Consider the following 16,603-nt stretch of genomic DNA (forward strand, 5'->3'; position numbering starts at 1 on the left):
GCAAGGCAGTCCTTCTTACGTAATATCCACAGGTCGGGAAATGTACTGATGAGTGGTTCAGATAATCCAATATTTATACCTGATGCCAGCCTTTGTAGTGGGTGATATCATATATTACCACTGCATCTAGTTCTGGAAAGTTCTTCCCTTCCCATGTCACCTATTAAAGGTAATAAGGTAACCCAGTGTTAGTCAGTGGGAGAGATAGGCCTTATAGAAGCAAAAAACATATTTAGGAGTTTTTCAGTACCAGGACATGTACAACTTACACCCACATTTCCTAATTTTTTTAATAGACTGGAATCTGCCCTATGTTCTTTTATGGCCTACGTTAGGATTGACGTACAAGTATTAAAAGGGAAGGCTTTAGCCTGGCAATTGCTTTATTTTGCAGGTCAAAATGGCACTTTAAAACTGCACAATAGGCTGCAATGGCAGGCCACAGACCTGTGTTAAAGGGCTACATTAGTGGGAGGCACAATGGTGGTGTTGACAACCTAGTAGTAACTTTTTATTTACAAGACCTGTGTACATGTATTACCATCTACTAGGGGTTTACAGATACATTAAATGTGATAACTAGGTAGATGCCAATTGCACCATGCTTTTAGAGAGTGAGCCCGAACACTTTACCACTGATTAGCAGGCAGTGGTGGCTACTCTGCTAAGGCGGAGGAAGGTCGCCTCACTGCTCGTTGAGAGGTGTAAATTAAAAATAAAATGATAATAACAAGAAGTTAATATCATTTTATTTTCCTGCGGTACTCTGGGCAAGCGGGGCTTGCTGACGCAGAGGGAGCAGGAGTGGTTTGCATTCCCTCCTTCCATGCGCATACCACTTTGACTCGCCCTCTAGGGCAGGCCAAACAGTCATGCATAGTTGGCATTTTCTCCATGGGGCTGTGTTGCACATCTCCATGGAGAACATGCCGTGCCTCCCCAGGCACTGCCTGAGCGGCCAAACAGGCCGCTCAGATCAATCACGACCCAGCTCCTGCAGTGTTGTTGTTGGCTGGCAGAGTCAGAAACCTGGGTGCTTCCGGTGCAGGCTGCAGGCAACAGCCGGGAAGAAGAAAAGAAGACAAGAAGAGACATGCGGCAGTTGCAGCGGCAAAGCAGGTACGTTTTTTTTTTATGTTTTATCCCAACCTGCCACCGCCTCATCCTACCCCACCACCTCCATTCGGAGGCAGGCACCACGGTTAGCAGGAAAAAAGTACACAGAGTCCTAATATTAATAAACGAGGGTTCAGCGACAGAAGGCAAAAATCTGGAGAGACCAGCAAAAAAGGCCAGGTCCAATAGCTACCGGAAATATGCCTCTCATCATATCCTGCCAGTCGTTAATTGACATCAGCACTCTCCCTAGCCTAGAATCAATTCTGTACCCGACAGAACCAACATTCTCCACATTCTTATACACCCAGGTTCTGAGGGGCACTGGGTCACCCCACTATACTAGATGCCCATTAGCAAGTTGTCAGATGCCCTGCTCAGATTGCTGCTGAACATCTTTGCCACCTGGGTCATTCTGGCTCTTTTGCACTTGCAGTGGTACATTGATGGGGGTTTTCAGTGAGTTGTGCAGTGTGTGAATAACAGCAGTTTAACTTTTGGAAACAAATGGATGAGCTCCTGGAAGGGGATGAAAACATAACTTATAAATAGACCTTTTGAATATTGTGTTCCACCCACGGTGTTTGGACAAGATATCTATTTGAAAATATTGGGAGACAGAAATATAAAAATTTAAATATTATGATACACAAATATAGTGATGCACAAATATCGTTGACAAGAATATAATTTTTGAGGTAAGTAATATTGTTTTAAATAATATTGATTTTTTTCACTTAATTTGTTTTAGTCAATATATTAATTTTATGTGTTACTATAGTTAATATAAATGTCATTGTTTTTAAAATGTAGCTTACAATTTTAAGTGATTTAAAAATGTTTAATTAATTTTTAATAGTAATTGATAGTGTTGTAGCAGGTTATTGGGTTGGTAGGAAAATAGGTGGGAAGTCAATAACTTTTATTTTCTTATATGATTGATATTTATTATGTAATATATGTAATACTGATTTATTTTTGTTTTGAGTTATTTGAGGGCTGTTCGGTTTGTAGGGCTATAGGCTAGGTACATAATTAAGCAATCATTAACAATTAAGGGCCTAATTATGATGTCGGTCGGACGAGCGTCCGACAGACATTGTAGTGGAAACGAGCCACCCAAAAAGGAGTTGGCGGTTCAGCTTCCACAATTAGGATGCAACTGTCGTGAAGTTTATATTTTCTATTGAGGCTTGTGCTGCGGGTGTAGCACCAGCCTCAATAGAAAATATACACTTTTAAAATATCCCTGAACTGTGTGGCAGGTACCATAGGGTGCCTGCCACACAGTGCAGGGATGTTTAGGGGGACATCACGGGTGTCCCTAGGCCTCATAGCTGATGCTGTTGGGGGACGGAGGCCTTGCGAGGGGTCCCCAACGCCACTTTTAGAAAGCCTTTACATGTCGGAAAGGCGGACATGGAAAGGCTGTGGGAAATGGACATCATAATCCCAACAGCGGTGCCTGAGCAGGCACCACTGCCATTTGGGGATTATCAGTCCTTCCACTGCTCCCCCGGGCTCCTTGTGCCTGTCGGAAGCGCGGCAGAATCCCCCCTGACTTTTCACCCAACATCATAATCGGGCGCTACGTATTAATTGTTAAGTATTTTTTAATTGATTTTTAATTATGTACTTTATGGAATACTTACTTATTTTACTTACATTTTAGTAGTGGTATGATAGGTTTGTAGGGGTGTAGGGTGCGAAGTTAATTACTATTATTAATTGTAAATTCATGATTTATTTACATTTTATATATGCACATTGTGGAATACTTATTTCTTTGATTTCATTTTAGTTGAGGGATGCTAGGTTTGTAGGGGTCTAGGGTGGGAAGTTACTTAAGTAGTAATTAAGTAGCAATTAATTATTAATTGTTAATTACTTATTTGATTCATTTTTAATAGTGGTCTGGTAGATTTGAAGGGGTACAGGGTGGGAATTTAATTAATGAGTAATTTTATGCCAATTATAAATTAATTGCTGATTAACCTTTATTGAATAGTAATTATGAAAATTGAGTAATTGTTTTTAGTTTTTTAATTCATATATATTTGTTTATTTTAATTAATATTTCTTTAAGAATTTCATATGTGTTCTACATTCATGTGTTTACTCATTTATGTAATGTGTTTGAAGTGAATCACTGTCTTTTCTCTTGCTTAGACTGTAGAAGGAATAGTAAAATGAACCTCTTCGCAGTTTAATGCTTTCCCTACTGTTGCGCAGACTGGAGAGGGAATAGTATATTTTACCCTTCCAAATTCCTACAGTTTCCTTACTTATGCACTGTTTTGAGTGGGAAAGTAAATTTCACCCATCCGAAAGTCAACGTTTTCTTTACTGCTCTTTAGACTGCAGTGGGAATAGTACATTTCACTCCTCTGAAGTCCTAAATTTTCTTTACAGTTGTTTAAACTGGAGGGAAATAGTAATTTCATCCCTCCGAAGTCCAATGCTTTCCATATTGTAGCACTGACTGGAGTAGGAATAGTAAATCTAACTCCTCTGAAGTCCAATACTTTCCCTCTTATTGCGGTGACTGAATTAGAATTAGTACATATAACCACTCCGAAGTCCAACTCTTTACCTACTGTTGCATAAACTAGAGTGAGAATAGTATATTTTATATTCTTAGACTCCAATAGTTTTCCTAATATTGGTTAGATAGATTTTATAGCATTAATTGTTTTTTTAAATATTTTGTATTATTTATTTTCATTGTTAAATTTAATCGAATGTTTATAGCATTTCTAGTATTTTTTTAAATATTTTTCAATTTTTAATATTTTATTTGTTGTGGACGTTAATTTATATATTTTTCCTTATTCAAGTTTAACATTATTAATAAAATAGTAATTTTACATTATATAAATGTTATTAATGTTTTACATTTATTACTATTTATATATACATGTATTTTGTAATACAAGTAAATTTGAAATATTAAAAAATATATATAATGATAAATAAATATTTGTATTAATTATCTTACACACACACTCATATGTATATATTTATATAAATACAAACATATATGTGTTTGTGTGTTTATATAGGTATATATTTATACATAGTATTAAATATTAGTGGATATATTTAATTTACATTCTATTACATATATATATTAAATATATAACATTTACTACTTTAAACTCTATATAAATATATATAAAAATCTATTTGATTGTATTTTTGTTCTACCATTATAAGTATAGGAGCACGATATTGTGATAACAGATATTATTGACGCAATATTTTTGTCAACAATATTTTTTACCACAATATTGTGTCAGTGCACCCTTGCCATTGGAGGAGGTCTGAGTTTCTTAATCCAACATGTTCCAGAAGCTTTTCCTTTGATGCATGTTCCTATTTAAAGTATATATAAAGGAGGCCTTAGGGGACCAAGATGTGTTGCACCACATTACCTTCCTTGACTTTTTGTCACAATCTTCTCCTAGTACTACTATTTTGTCCATGATTTTTGCTTCAAATAGGTAAGATTGTGTTCCTTCTGGATTCTTCTCTTGATATGACCTCGTTCTATCATCCTTCCTGATTTGAGGAGGAGTGTGGCCTGCCCGAGCACTAGCTGCACCTTCCATCAAGAATTATAAGATTGCCCCCCAAAAATGTTCCCTTTATTTTTCTCCTAATTTTTACCCCCTGGAATGGGACTCAACAGACCTTCTCAGCATCCATTCCTTGAAACCTTGCTTCTGAATGTAAGTATTTGACTGTGAATAGTTGGAGTATTCAATGTGATACTGATTTTAAACTGAAAAAGAATCAAACAACATGAAATCAAAGGCCACATGTACAAGACAGGAGTCACTCTGAGAACCAATATCTGAATACAAAAATTTATATAACTTGAAACACTGCAAGTACCAGAATACACTGAGTCTCACTTGGGACCAACACCTGACTACAAAGGGGCTCATTATGATGCCGGGCAGAATCACTTCCGGCCGACACCAACTAGGTCATGGGACCAACAACACCCGGTCAGCGGTCTCGACCGCCCCATAAGGATGCAACTGAATACTGTTCGGTCGCATTCCTATATTTCACTATGAGAGCATACATTACGGCCTAAACCGTCTGTAATGCATGCTCCCATAGTAAAATGGGAGGTGTGGTTCCTCCCTGCACCCAGATGCAGGCACCTCAAGGTGCCTGCTGCAAGGTGCAGGGATCAATAGGGGGCCCTGCTGTGGATCCCCAAACACGCTTTCTGACATGGTTTCCATGTCGTACAGACCGGCATGGAAACCATGTCGGAAAACGTGATCGTAATCTCAAGGGTGGAAAGAACTGCCCATGAGATTACAGGCTGCCTTCCGATTGGCCAAGGGGCCGGTTGGAAGCCAGTCAGAATGACTGGCCAGTTTCCTTAGCGACTGCTTGCATCATAATGAGGCGGTCGGAAAGGAAACTGACTGGCCCATTATAATGCAGCCCTATGGGCCGTATTGTAATCGGCCCCTAAAAGTGCTGAAACTGCTTTGAGAGTGCACCCACACCTTCAATGCAAGATGAGATGGATTCTTGAACAGGGTGTTTGTTTCCTTTAAAGACTTACAAACCTACTACAAACTAAGGGGCATATTTACAACTAAAGTGGCGGGCAGGGCGTTACGCCAAGAAGTCTAATGCTGCGCTACGTCACTTTAGAAACACAGGACTACTCCGTATTTACAACAATACAGTGCAGCCCTGCGTTTCTAAATGTGCTGGCACTATATTTTGCTGCCTAGAGCCAACGCAGGCACCCTTGCACCAAAGTGCATCTGCATTGTGGGAATAGTCCTTTATGTGCAGGAAGGTGTCCCTTCCAGCACATAAACAATCATAAATGGCGATTTGTAACTTCTATGTGTGCTGCAGTGTGCACCACACATAGAAACAGCAAAAGCGAGGAGAAATAAAGCATTTCTCCATATTTCGCATGTTTAAGACCAGATTTTCTCTGTTCTTATTTTTGGCGCTGCTCCATATTTGCGCCAACCTTGCAAATAGGGGGCAGTGTCAAAATCAATGGGTGTTGCAGCAGAATGCCCACTGCAACACCCAGTGCCCACCTCTTTCACGATAAGTATAGTGTAAAAGGGTGCCATATTCACAAGGCGGCGTTAAGCAAAGTTAAGTGCCTTAACACCAGCTTGTGAATAAGGTGGCCACGTTCCTCTGGCAATACGGCTTGTAAATATACCCTTAATTTTCGAAATGCTAGGTACTGAATGCAAAGCAAGATCCCAACGATCATTTTCAAACCGAGATCTCGCTAGGCAAGGCAGGAAGAGGAAATACATTTATCAAAATGTAAATAGAATTGGGAAGAGGATTCAAACTGCACATTGAGGGCTGAGAAATGGATGAAAGTGTTGCATTTAAGGATTTGCAGCTAAAGTGTCCTAGGCTTCTAGCACTAAGGCAGCATGATACAGCATCATGCTAGAGGTGAACCTGTCCACAGTGGTGCTGGTGATGCTGGTGGACTCCTGTTAGGGAAATGCATAGGTGCTGGAAGTAGGGGTCTGGGGCTGAGGAACCCCCAAAATAACAATGTTGGAGTTCAGATGGTGAATTGGCAATAACCATGCCTGTAAATCTTGTTTTTATCTTTTCATATTAACTGTTTGTTCATAGATTGAGGTCAAATATAGGCTTCTATTGTCTTCTGACAAATTGCTGCTTATTCTTTAAGCATGGGAATTGGTGTTTACTTTCCTTTGACTGCAAAGAGGGAGGATGCTGTTAAGTGACAATCTTTCTGGGGTACATGGATTATGACAGTAAAGGGCTGTTGAATGTCATTTTTTTCTAACAAAGAAGAAATGTAAATGAACTGTACAAATATTTCAAAATATATCAGCAGTTAGGAAATCACAAATGAAGCACATTTTTAATTGCGAAGTGTGATAGAAACAAAGGTGTTAATAGAATCAAGACAAATCAAGACATTTTACTTAGTGATGCGCAAATGATAAATATTCACTTTACCCCTTGGCCGCGGCGGTAATTCTGCCGTGGCGCTGGGGGGAGGGGAGGCCGCGCGGCGCTGCCGTGCTGGTGACGGATCCACTCTGTCACCAGCCACGGGTGGGCTGTGCTAATGACGGAGTGGTTCCGTCACGGCCCCGCCCGCCTAATAGAACGCGCCGCGCAGGCACGAAATTAATGCCGCGCAGGCGCGGCGGCCGGGCCGTGATGGAACCACTTCGTCATTAGCACAGCCCACCTGTGGCTGGTGACGGAGTGGTTCCGTCACCAGCACTCAAGGGGTTAAACTCGTTTTCCACACATTATCATTTGTGCGCTATATAGTTTTACCAATAAAACTGTATGTCTGTGCAAACCTAGTTTCCATTTCAATGGAAAATGGGCTATTTGCAAAGGATACTGCGGTACCACACCAAGTTTTAGTAGTATATTTGCACCTACAGCCACCTACTGCACCTTTACCACTCTTTTGCTTGGCTCCTTAGCTACACTTGTTTTAGTGTAAAGCTTGATTTTTTCACAAGCCCTATGACTTCAGTGATGTAACACCACTTTTAAAGTTGTTGAAAGTTGTTCCAGCACCAGTACATGACAAGGCCTACGAATTGTGAAGCCAGTAGTAGTAGCACCCAGAAGACAGGCGAACGGGTGCTTGGCTCTGCAGCCTGCAGCCTCTAAAAGGACAAGAAAGAAATCTGAACAATAGGCCTTTGGTAGGGTCCTGCCTCATGCAGGGTTGGCACCGAGGCCTTTACGGCCTAGTAAGGATGACGCCAACACAGTGGTTACCTTACTCGGGGTACACCTATAACCAACTTCGTCAAGACCCCGCCTCGTTATTTGTACTTGAGCCCACGTCACAGGCTCAGCATGGGATAAACCAACTTCCCCAGGGACACAGGTGTGCACTGGTAGCACCCCTCGATCCCTCGGGCTAGTGGAACATTACACCTCCCACCAACAAAGTGAAGGTGGACAGTCCCAATAGCTGGCAACCCATCGAAGTGTGTTATGTAAATGTAAATGTAAATGTATTTCGATTTATATAGCGCACTAATCACCCAGGGGTCTCAAGGCGCTTGCTTAGGGAACCCGTCCTGGTATTCCCCAGCGAGATACCCCAGGCAGGGTATTCACAAGGTGAAAGCCAGGCATCCCACCGCGAGGGGCCGTAGTGGAGATTAAGCAAGCTATTGCCCAGAGTCGCAGAGTGTGACCCCGTGAGTCGAGTAGGCACCGGAGCGAGAATTGTCGAGTCCGTGGAATTTTTTAGCCCGAGACCCGCCGAGGCGGGGAATCGAACCCTGGTCCACGGCTGATCTCAGCTTCCGGGTCTGCCGCCTCTAACCACTGAGCCACGCTTCTCCACATTTCTAAGGAAACATTACATCTACACTCCCCTCTACGTTTCATTTCCAGGGAGAGTGCCCTCTACAACATATTACATTATTAATGTTATTATACTAACGGAGAGCAGCATTATGTATCTCTTTTTTTTTTTTAATTTCTCGTCCATGTGACGATCCGCCGAGAACTGCAATTGAAAGGGCTTGTTTTTCACGCTGATGTCAGATACCAAACGATTTGCCTTTCTCTGTAAAAATAGAAACATGCTTCTTAAGCATTTTGCAAAGAATATCTGAGCATCTTCCCCTCTGACAGGCTGACATTGTAAACGGAGACCTTTCATTTCCCACAAATGATGCCGTAATGACGTGAAATGGTAATTATGCTATATTTGGTCAATTGGTGTTTTGTACACAATCACTGAGCACGCAGTGTTTCTTGAAAAGGCAACAGATTATTTCTTTTACACAGATGTCTCTTTTATTAATCTGTCCATGGCCACCTCATGGATGGACTTCCACCGAAGGGCATTTAGGGACAATTCCATTGCCCCATAAATCATTCACGTGAGTCTCAGCCAAGCTTAATGACTGATGCTTCTCCTTATGTCTTCTCAACATCTCAGCATAATAGCAGCTCCTATCACTCCCTTTATGTCAGTCATAAATCCTACCTATGTATTACCTATAGTGAAGTACTGTATGTTCAACACTGTGTAACTCAATTCCTTAAGATGCATGTGCAGCAATATCACATTTGTGGTGTCAGACTAACCATTGTGACCTCCACTTCTTATTGGACTCAAAAAACAAAACATTGAGGAGTAGAATGCTGAATTAACCTCAATACTCCTCTTACATCCCACCCTCTTTTTTGCCCACTCAGCCATTCTAGACAGAAAGAAACAATCTTTAAATCAGACTTTGTACTGCTTCATCAGGAACACATCAGTGGAAGCCACGAGGCCAGGTCCCTTCCAGTGAGGAGCCGGGCACCTGCAACCCCAAACTAGCTTCAACCTATCTGAGCCTTAACAGTGAGGTGCAGCTTGATGCCAATGGCAGATTAAGCACAGGACCCACATTTCGACATACCTATCACACCTATGGCGTCTCAATTAGAAAAACCGATAAGTGTTGGGTTGAATGCTTGAATTAAACTCAGCCACTGGCAATTATTTGGGTCACATTCCAGTGCATGTGTGTTTTGCCTACTCTGCTACTCTAGACAAGGACACGCCGTATGCAAATCAGACTTGGTCCTGCTCCAATAAGGAGCAGTCCAGCTTCTTATTTTACATCTTTTTTTCCTACATATCCCACATTTGGGAGGGACAGGGCTTTAAGTGGGGTGGGTACTGCTGTAACTATTGGTCAGTTGTATCTGAGCTTAAGTACCCACATATAACCTCCCTTAGAAGCCTTAGACTGCTCTAAGTTGAAAGGGTTGTGCTTGGCCTAGCATGCAGAGCCATAGTAGAACGGGCCCAGGGACATCAGTAGCAAAAGACCTCCAACCCCATACTTGAGGTCCAGTAACCCCTGCCTGCCCTATGGCCCAATTAATTATTTTTTAAAGATGCTGTAGCAAGCTTGAAAACAATCTAGAAACTAAATGATGTTTATTGTGTCTTGTTATGGTATGTGTTTTTTTCCCTACATATCCCACATTTGGGAGGGACAGGGCTTTAAGTGGGGTGGGTACTGCTGTAACTGTTGGTCAGTTGTATCTGAGCTTAAGTACCCACATATAACCTCCCTTAGAAGCCTTAGACTGCTCTAAGTTGAAAGGGTTGTGCTTGGCCTAGCATGCAGAGCCATAGTAGGACGGGCCCAGGGACATCAGTAGCAAAAGACCTCAAACCCCATACTTGAGGTCCAGTAACCCCTGCCTGCCCTATGGCCCAATTAATTATTTTTTAAAGATGCTGTAGCAAGCTTGAAAACAATCTAGAAACTAAATGATGTTTATTGTGTCTTGTTATGTTATGTGTTTTTGTAGAGTACACTATCACCCACAAGGATATCTTGGCACTGAGCAGGTGTAAGAGTCTGACCTCGAAGGGCGGGAGAGGTTATTTGAAGAGCCAAGTCTTCAGCTTCTTGTGGGATTCAAGAAGAGGGGAGGAGGCTCTGATACGTAGTCGAAGGTCGTTCCACGCTTTAGAGCAGCGCAAAAGAAGGCTCAGTCTCTGGCTCTTTTTCTGAGATTGCATGGGATGTGTGCAAGAAGGAGTCCGGCTGAGCGGAGGTGTCTGAATGGTTGATAGAAGGAGATGCGACTGTTCAGGTAGGACAGACCAGTATTGTGTAGTGCTCTGTCTTACTTTTCACCAACCCTTGTGGGGTCCTAGGAATCAGAACAGCTTGAAATGCTGGAAAAATCTAGTGCGTCCTGCATTTTGTGCCAGATGTGGCCTCTCTGCATCCTGGTGGCATTCTGCCTTATATGGCATTGTTTGTAATCATCTGTGAGAAAGAGATGCACACCTCTGTACTCTTTTGTTTTATTCTGATCACTTTACTCAATCCACTTTAAACAATTGTCGGCGTGCTCGCTCTCCGCGCTCCGCCCATTTTGCGCTGCAAATACGTAAGAACACAAAGGGAACCAAATTTCGGTCCCCATCCAGCTGCACAGCCTATTATTCATGAATTTAATGAATTAAATTCGTTTTCCACCATATACATTTTTTCTTCAGTTTCACCATTATCTTTTTCCTTATACTTAAGTCGTTTCAATCCATTATACTCATTTTTTTGCTATTCAAAAACACAGGAGCAGCGTTGGTTTCCACATGCCACGTTTTTAATGTCAATCACCCAATGCATTTCGGGAATTCATCCCTTCTTCGGGGGTTTCTAAAGTACAAAAAAATGAACTACATCAGTTCCTTCAACTTCATTACATCAGAGTCAAACAAAATATTATCGTTATCAGTAAAACAATAAAGACTGTCCAAAGAAGCATTGCTCACATAATTGAATATTTCTTTCCTCATTGCGCGCGTGTCCTGTGCTGAAAATCTAAACTCCCACATCCTAACTGGTGAAACTGCCTGCTACTACGCGCGTTAGTCCATAGCTTCATGCTAATATTCACCCTTGTTGTGACCCTGCATTAATCTGAGTCAAACTGAACTGAAGGACGCACTTACCATGACATGCGTTTGCTGAGATTACTCGTTCAGCCAAAAATCATATTTAACTGACAGATTATACTTGTTGTGGTGCAAATGCATTCTGCTTCCCTTCTTCAAACGGAGATGCTTAAGTGAAAACCGCATTAGTGCATAGTCCACTTCAAATGCCTGCAGCTGCGTTGTCACGTGTTATTAGCTCCTACTGTCACGTGGTGATAAGCTCCTATTACTTTTCACTAACTAGTTGAAACAAAGATTCAGTCAATGAATCTACCGCTATTCTTCCTCAGAAACTACAATACCCAGAAAGCATCGTTTGCCCTGAACTTCGTGTTCGGCTCCCCACCCCGATAGCAGACAACTACTAGTGCACTATGTAAGCAATACCCCACTAATAATTCTTAATACAGATCACCCAGTAGGTCCATACCAGCTCAAATGTTCCTCTACGCTGCACCTTATTTGAAAACCTATGTTGCCTATCTAAAACATCAAACTTCCTAAGCCTTTTTTCTGTAGCGATATTGGGTCTTGTAGCAAACTGTACATTCAAAGTTATTCATGCCTACTTGCTTGTACCACGCTATATGTTGAACTTGCCCTCTCATCTTCTTTCCGCCACCCTAGTTGCAGTGCTTCATTTGGTTTCCGGTGCTCAGCACTAGCACTTAATTGTCAACACCTGCACTTGTACAAACAGTGTCATCATGTTGCAGACTGCCCTAATTTAGAGATCAGCATAATAACATTTGTTTATTAATTCAATATACATTAAAAAAATGTCTAAAACATGTGGTGCAAGCCATTCTTATAGCTATGAGGGCCTCGAATAGTCGGAATTGTCACACTGCTAGGTGTGTGGTTGTTAGCTGGTGTGTTGGTACTGTTATTGGCAACGCTGGTAGGAGCAATGGGTGGTGCAAGCAGTAGTGATCTCCTGAGAGGGCCCTGGCACTTATTATTTGCCTCCCCCTTAGTTACCTGCCTTCTTTACACTGCTTTCTTTCTTGCTCAGAACTTTCCTTCTTATTTTTCTCAACTTCCTCCTTCTCTCTCCCCTACTCAATGACACCCACTCCACCACTTTTAATACACATTTTTTAACCTGGTTTATTTTCCTTCTCAGCACCCCCATGCTCCTCATATTTTTTTTATCTTCTGAGGGAGTACATTTCATTCAGCAATTTCACCTCTTAACACTTCCCTACCTTGTCTGTCTCTACCTTTGTTGTCCTACTTCTTTAATTTTAAAACTGTGCTTCCTGATCTGGATTCGCTGTTGATCCATAATATAATTTTGTCCTAAAAAACGTTTTTTGTGCTTTTTTTGTAAATTCATATATATTATTTTCTACTATTCTTGGGGCTAGGGGGATTTTTTATTTTCAACCAACTCTATAATAATTTGTTTTCCATTTTTGGTATGTCAGAAATGGGCTACCTTTTACTTTGGGGCTTATTTATAAGCCCCTTGCGCCGCCATTGCGTCCTTTTTTTTGACGCACCGATGGCACAGTGTGCTGCTCCATATTTACAAGACCACGCAAAGCCACCATGAGTGGCTTTTCATGGCCTTACCGATATGGCCCCTTTTCACAGATCACTTTGCGTGAAAGGGGTGTGCAATGGATTCTGACGCATTCCCAGATGTACAACGTTCCGTAAACCTGGAAATGTGTCCGAATCCTAGGCGTAAGGAGGTGCACAAGGAGAAATACTTTGATTTCTCCTCATTTTTTCCTCTTTCTATGCGTGCAGCACCCTGCAGCATGCATAGAAAGAGGAAACGCCCGTAGTGATTGTTTTTGCAGGTTGGGGCACCAACAATCATAACCATAACTCAGGCACCCTTGCACCATGCACAAGGGTGCCTGTGTTGGAGCATGGCAGGCAGTTCTGCGCCAGTGCAGGGAAAAGCACAGGGATGGGTTGTATTGTTGTAAATATGAAGCATCCTTGTGCTTTTAAAATTACACAGCTCAGCGCAGCAAAATGGCTTAGGGCGATGCACTGCGTCATTGTGTTGCAAACGATGCCCATTGTTTTTTAGGTCGAGCATTCGAGACCTCTTGTACAAACTTTAGTATATACTTATATGTGTATGTACTTTGTGGGCTCTGGAGATCAGCCCTAGGACTTGTCTGCTTCCGCTTAGGGACTTTTTTCTGTCCGACTGCCTCTATTTAACTGTCTTGATAGAAAACAACCAGCAGAGGTCAGTAAAATACCAGAATTGCTTTCTGCTTGTTCAACGGCCTCTATTCAACAGTCTTGATAGGAAACGACCAGTAGAGCTCAGTGAAATACCAGAATTGCTTTCTGCTTAGGGACTTTATTTTTTTATTTTTCTGGCAACTGCCTCTATTTAATTTTCCTGATAGAAAACGACCAGCAGAGATCAGTAAAATACCAGAATCAAATTCTCTAGATCCCAGTCCATAGAAATTGTCTTCCACAAGCACCCTTAGACAATAATATTTTTTCAAATCTTGTGTTTTCAGTGATAGGACCACCAAAGGCCCTGATTTTATATTAAAAACAGAGAATTGACTATACCATTTCCCTATAAAAGGCAATATTTCTCTCCATGTGTTCCATACCTGGCGTGTGACGCACTTTGGTGCTTTCTTTACCTTCATATTAAAGAACAGTAGATGTTTCAGCGCCCAGGCTAATGTGCTGGATAGCTAAATAAATATAAGGTACCAAAGGCGAGACCGATTGCATTGCAAATGCTTGTTATATCTTCCCATGCATTAAGTTAATGATCTTGCACGCCTGATATCTGTATGTCAAAGGCAAGTCATCGATTATAATCCAGCCTTTTATTTCCAGACATCTGACAGATGATTGATAATAAAACCTGTTATGGACAGCGCTTTAAAGCTACAAGCCTGGAGACGTAAGCGCTACGCAGATGTTGCGCTTCTACTATTATTGTACTGCAGGTGTGCATTGAATGACAGCAACTCCACAGGTTGCTTGTCGAGCCTGCGGCTCATAAAGCAATGAATAAAACATATTTCCCAGTGCGACTTGCCAGGGAAACAGTCAGAGAAGAAAAAAGACATTGTGTATATCTCACTTCAGCAGAAGACACCCGATTTCACTGCCACAGTATATGTTTTTACATTTCAATCTTGAATTCCCCAGGTTTATTTTTAGCCAGCGGCTTCTGTGCATTTCCAAATATATTTTTCTGACAAGGAAAGGTCAGAACATGTTATTTTTCCAGATTTCCTTTGCATATGTTCAATGGTTTCAGTGGACATTTTGGCAGAATGCAGCTTTGCATTCTATAGAAATCTATTAGGAGGTGAACCTGGTGAAACTTAACTTTACCTGCTTTTTAAAATAAATACCTATATGCACGTACAAGTAAACAACGACATGATAAATGAAAAAAGAGGGAACAATATACGCGAGACTGCCTTTGGTTCAAGTAACTTTTGAAGCAATACAAAAAAAAACACCAATTCGCTGCTGACGACTGCTATGTTTGGGAGCTGCCATTTTGTTCGGGATCACTTTTAGAGGCTTGCTTTTCTAATTCGGACGAGCTTCTATCTAGCAAAAGGACATAATTCTCCAGCAGGGTTGTAGTAGTGCAATGAGCGGGTAATCTGCTGATAGTGAGGGGGGCGTTTTAAATAGTAGAAAAATTAATGCAAAAATTGAAGGCTAACATTGAAGCTAAGGGGGGTCGCATCTCATGCCAGACACATAATGATGCACAGGGCCGGCTTTAGGGCAGTGCGACTGGTGCAGCCGCACTGGACGCTGATCTGTGTAGGGGGCGCTGTGTTTAGCAATAATTTATGATTGGAGAGATGGGGGCACTTTTGCCTGGTGGTAGTGAGAGAATCCGAGAAGGCGGTCATGGTGTGTGGGGGTGCCAAAAATTATTTTCGCACCGGGCGCCACCAGTGCTAAAGTCGGCCCTGGTGATGCCAGTCCTTTGGTTACCCACCGACAAACGTTCTATTTAAGCATTTCTAATGTTTTTGGAGCAATGATGGGCTGAACGTTCTGATAGTGACAAGTAAGAAATACCAAGTTGTTAATTGTACTCCACAAGAGACAGTAGCGTAGCAAGGGGGGTGGAGGGCGGTCCGCCCCAGGTTAGGGGTTGCACGATTTTTGGGGGTGGAAGCCTCCTCCCGCTCTTACCTGCCAATGTTGGGGCAGCAACCCCCCTGCATTGCATTGCGGCCATTGTGGACCGGCAATCAGCGCCGGATCTCGCTAGCTTGTTTTTAGCAGAGACTGATGTCTGGCTCCCATACCTAGTGCAAGACTTTATTGTCATCTTGAAAAGGACACATATACCTGAAATTATATCAATCTACATAAAAGGCTCCCAGCTTTTACCATCTAACTATAGGCTTATAAGCCTCACTGATAGTATGCAAAAATTGTTCAGCAGAATTATCTTAGAGAGGATGCAGGATTGGAAGGAAGCTAATGAGATACTCACTCTCCTGCAAGCAGGCTTCTAGGATTGCATCTCTGCTGTAGACGAGGTGTTCCGGCTTCAGTTATTATTCTGGAAAACTGTGGTATTAGAGGGTGGCCAACTGTATGTGGTGTTCGTGGTCCTATGGTCTGCTTTTGACTTGGTCCCCAAGCCCATGCTGTGGTAGGTGTTAGCTGACATGGGTTCCCCCAATTAAGTTTTGGCGATTATTGTAAGGCTACATACACAACATTTTGCTCAGGTCAGATGTAAACAGTTGGGTGAAGTGACCAAGCCGTTTTAAGTTAACATAGGCATTAGACAGGGCTGCATTCTTGCCCCAACCCTCTTCACATTATATGTTAAAAATGTGGTCGCCCAGCTAAAAAATGGTGAGAATGAGGCCCCAAGGTTGGCTAACATGAAGATCAGCGCTATAATGTTTGCAGATAATTCGCTCCTTCTGTCCCAATTCCCCAATGGGGCTTCAGAGAATTGTAGACAATTTTGATGGTGCTTAATCCTTGATA

Source organism: Lissotriton helveticus, chromosome 9, assembly GCF_964261635.1.
Source record: "Lissotriton helveticus chromosome 9, aLisHel1.1, whole genome shotgun sequence".
Taxonomy (NCBI): domain Eukaryota; kingdom Metazoa; phylum Chordata; class Amphibia; order Caudata; family Salamandridae; genus Lissotriton; species Lissotriton helveticus.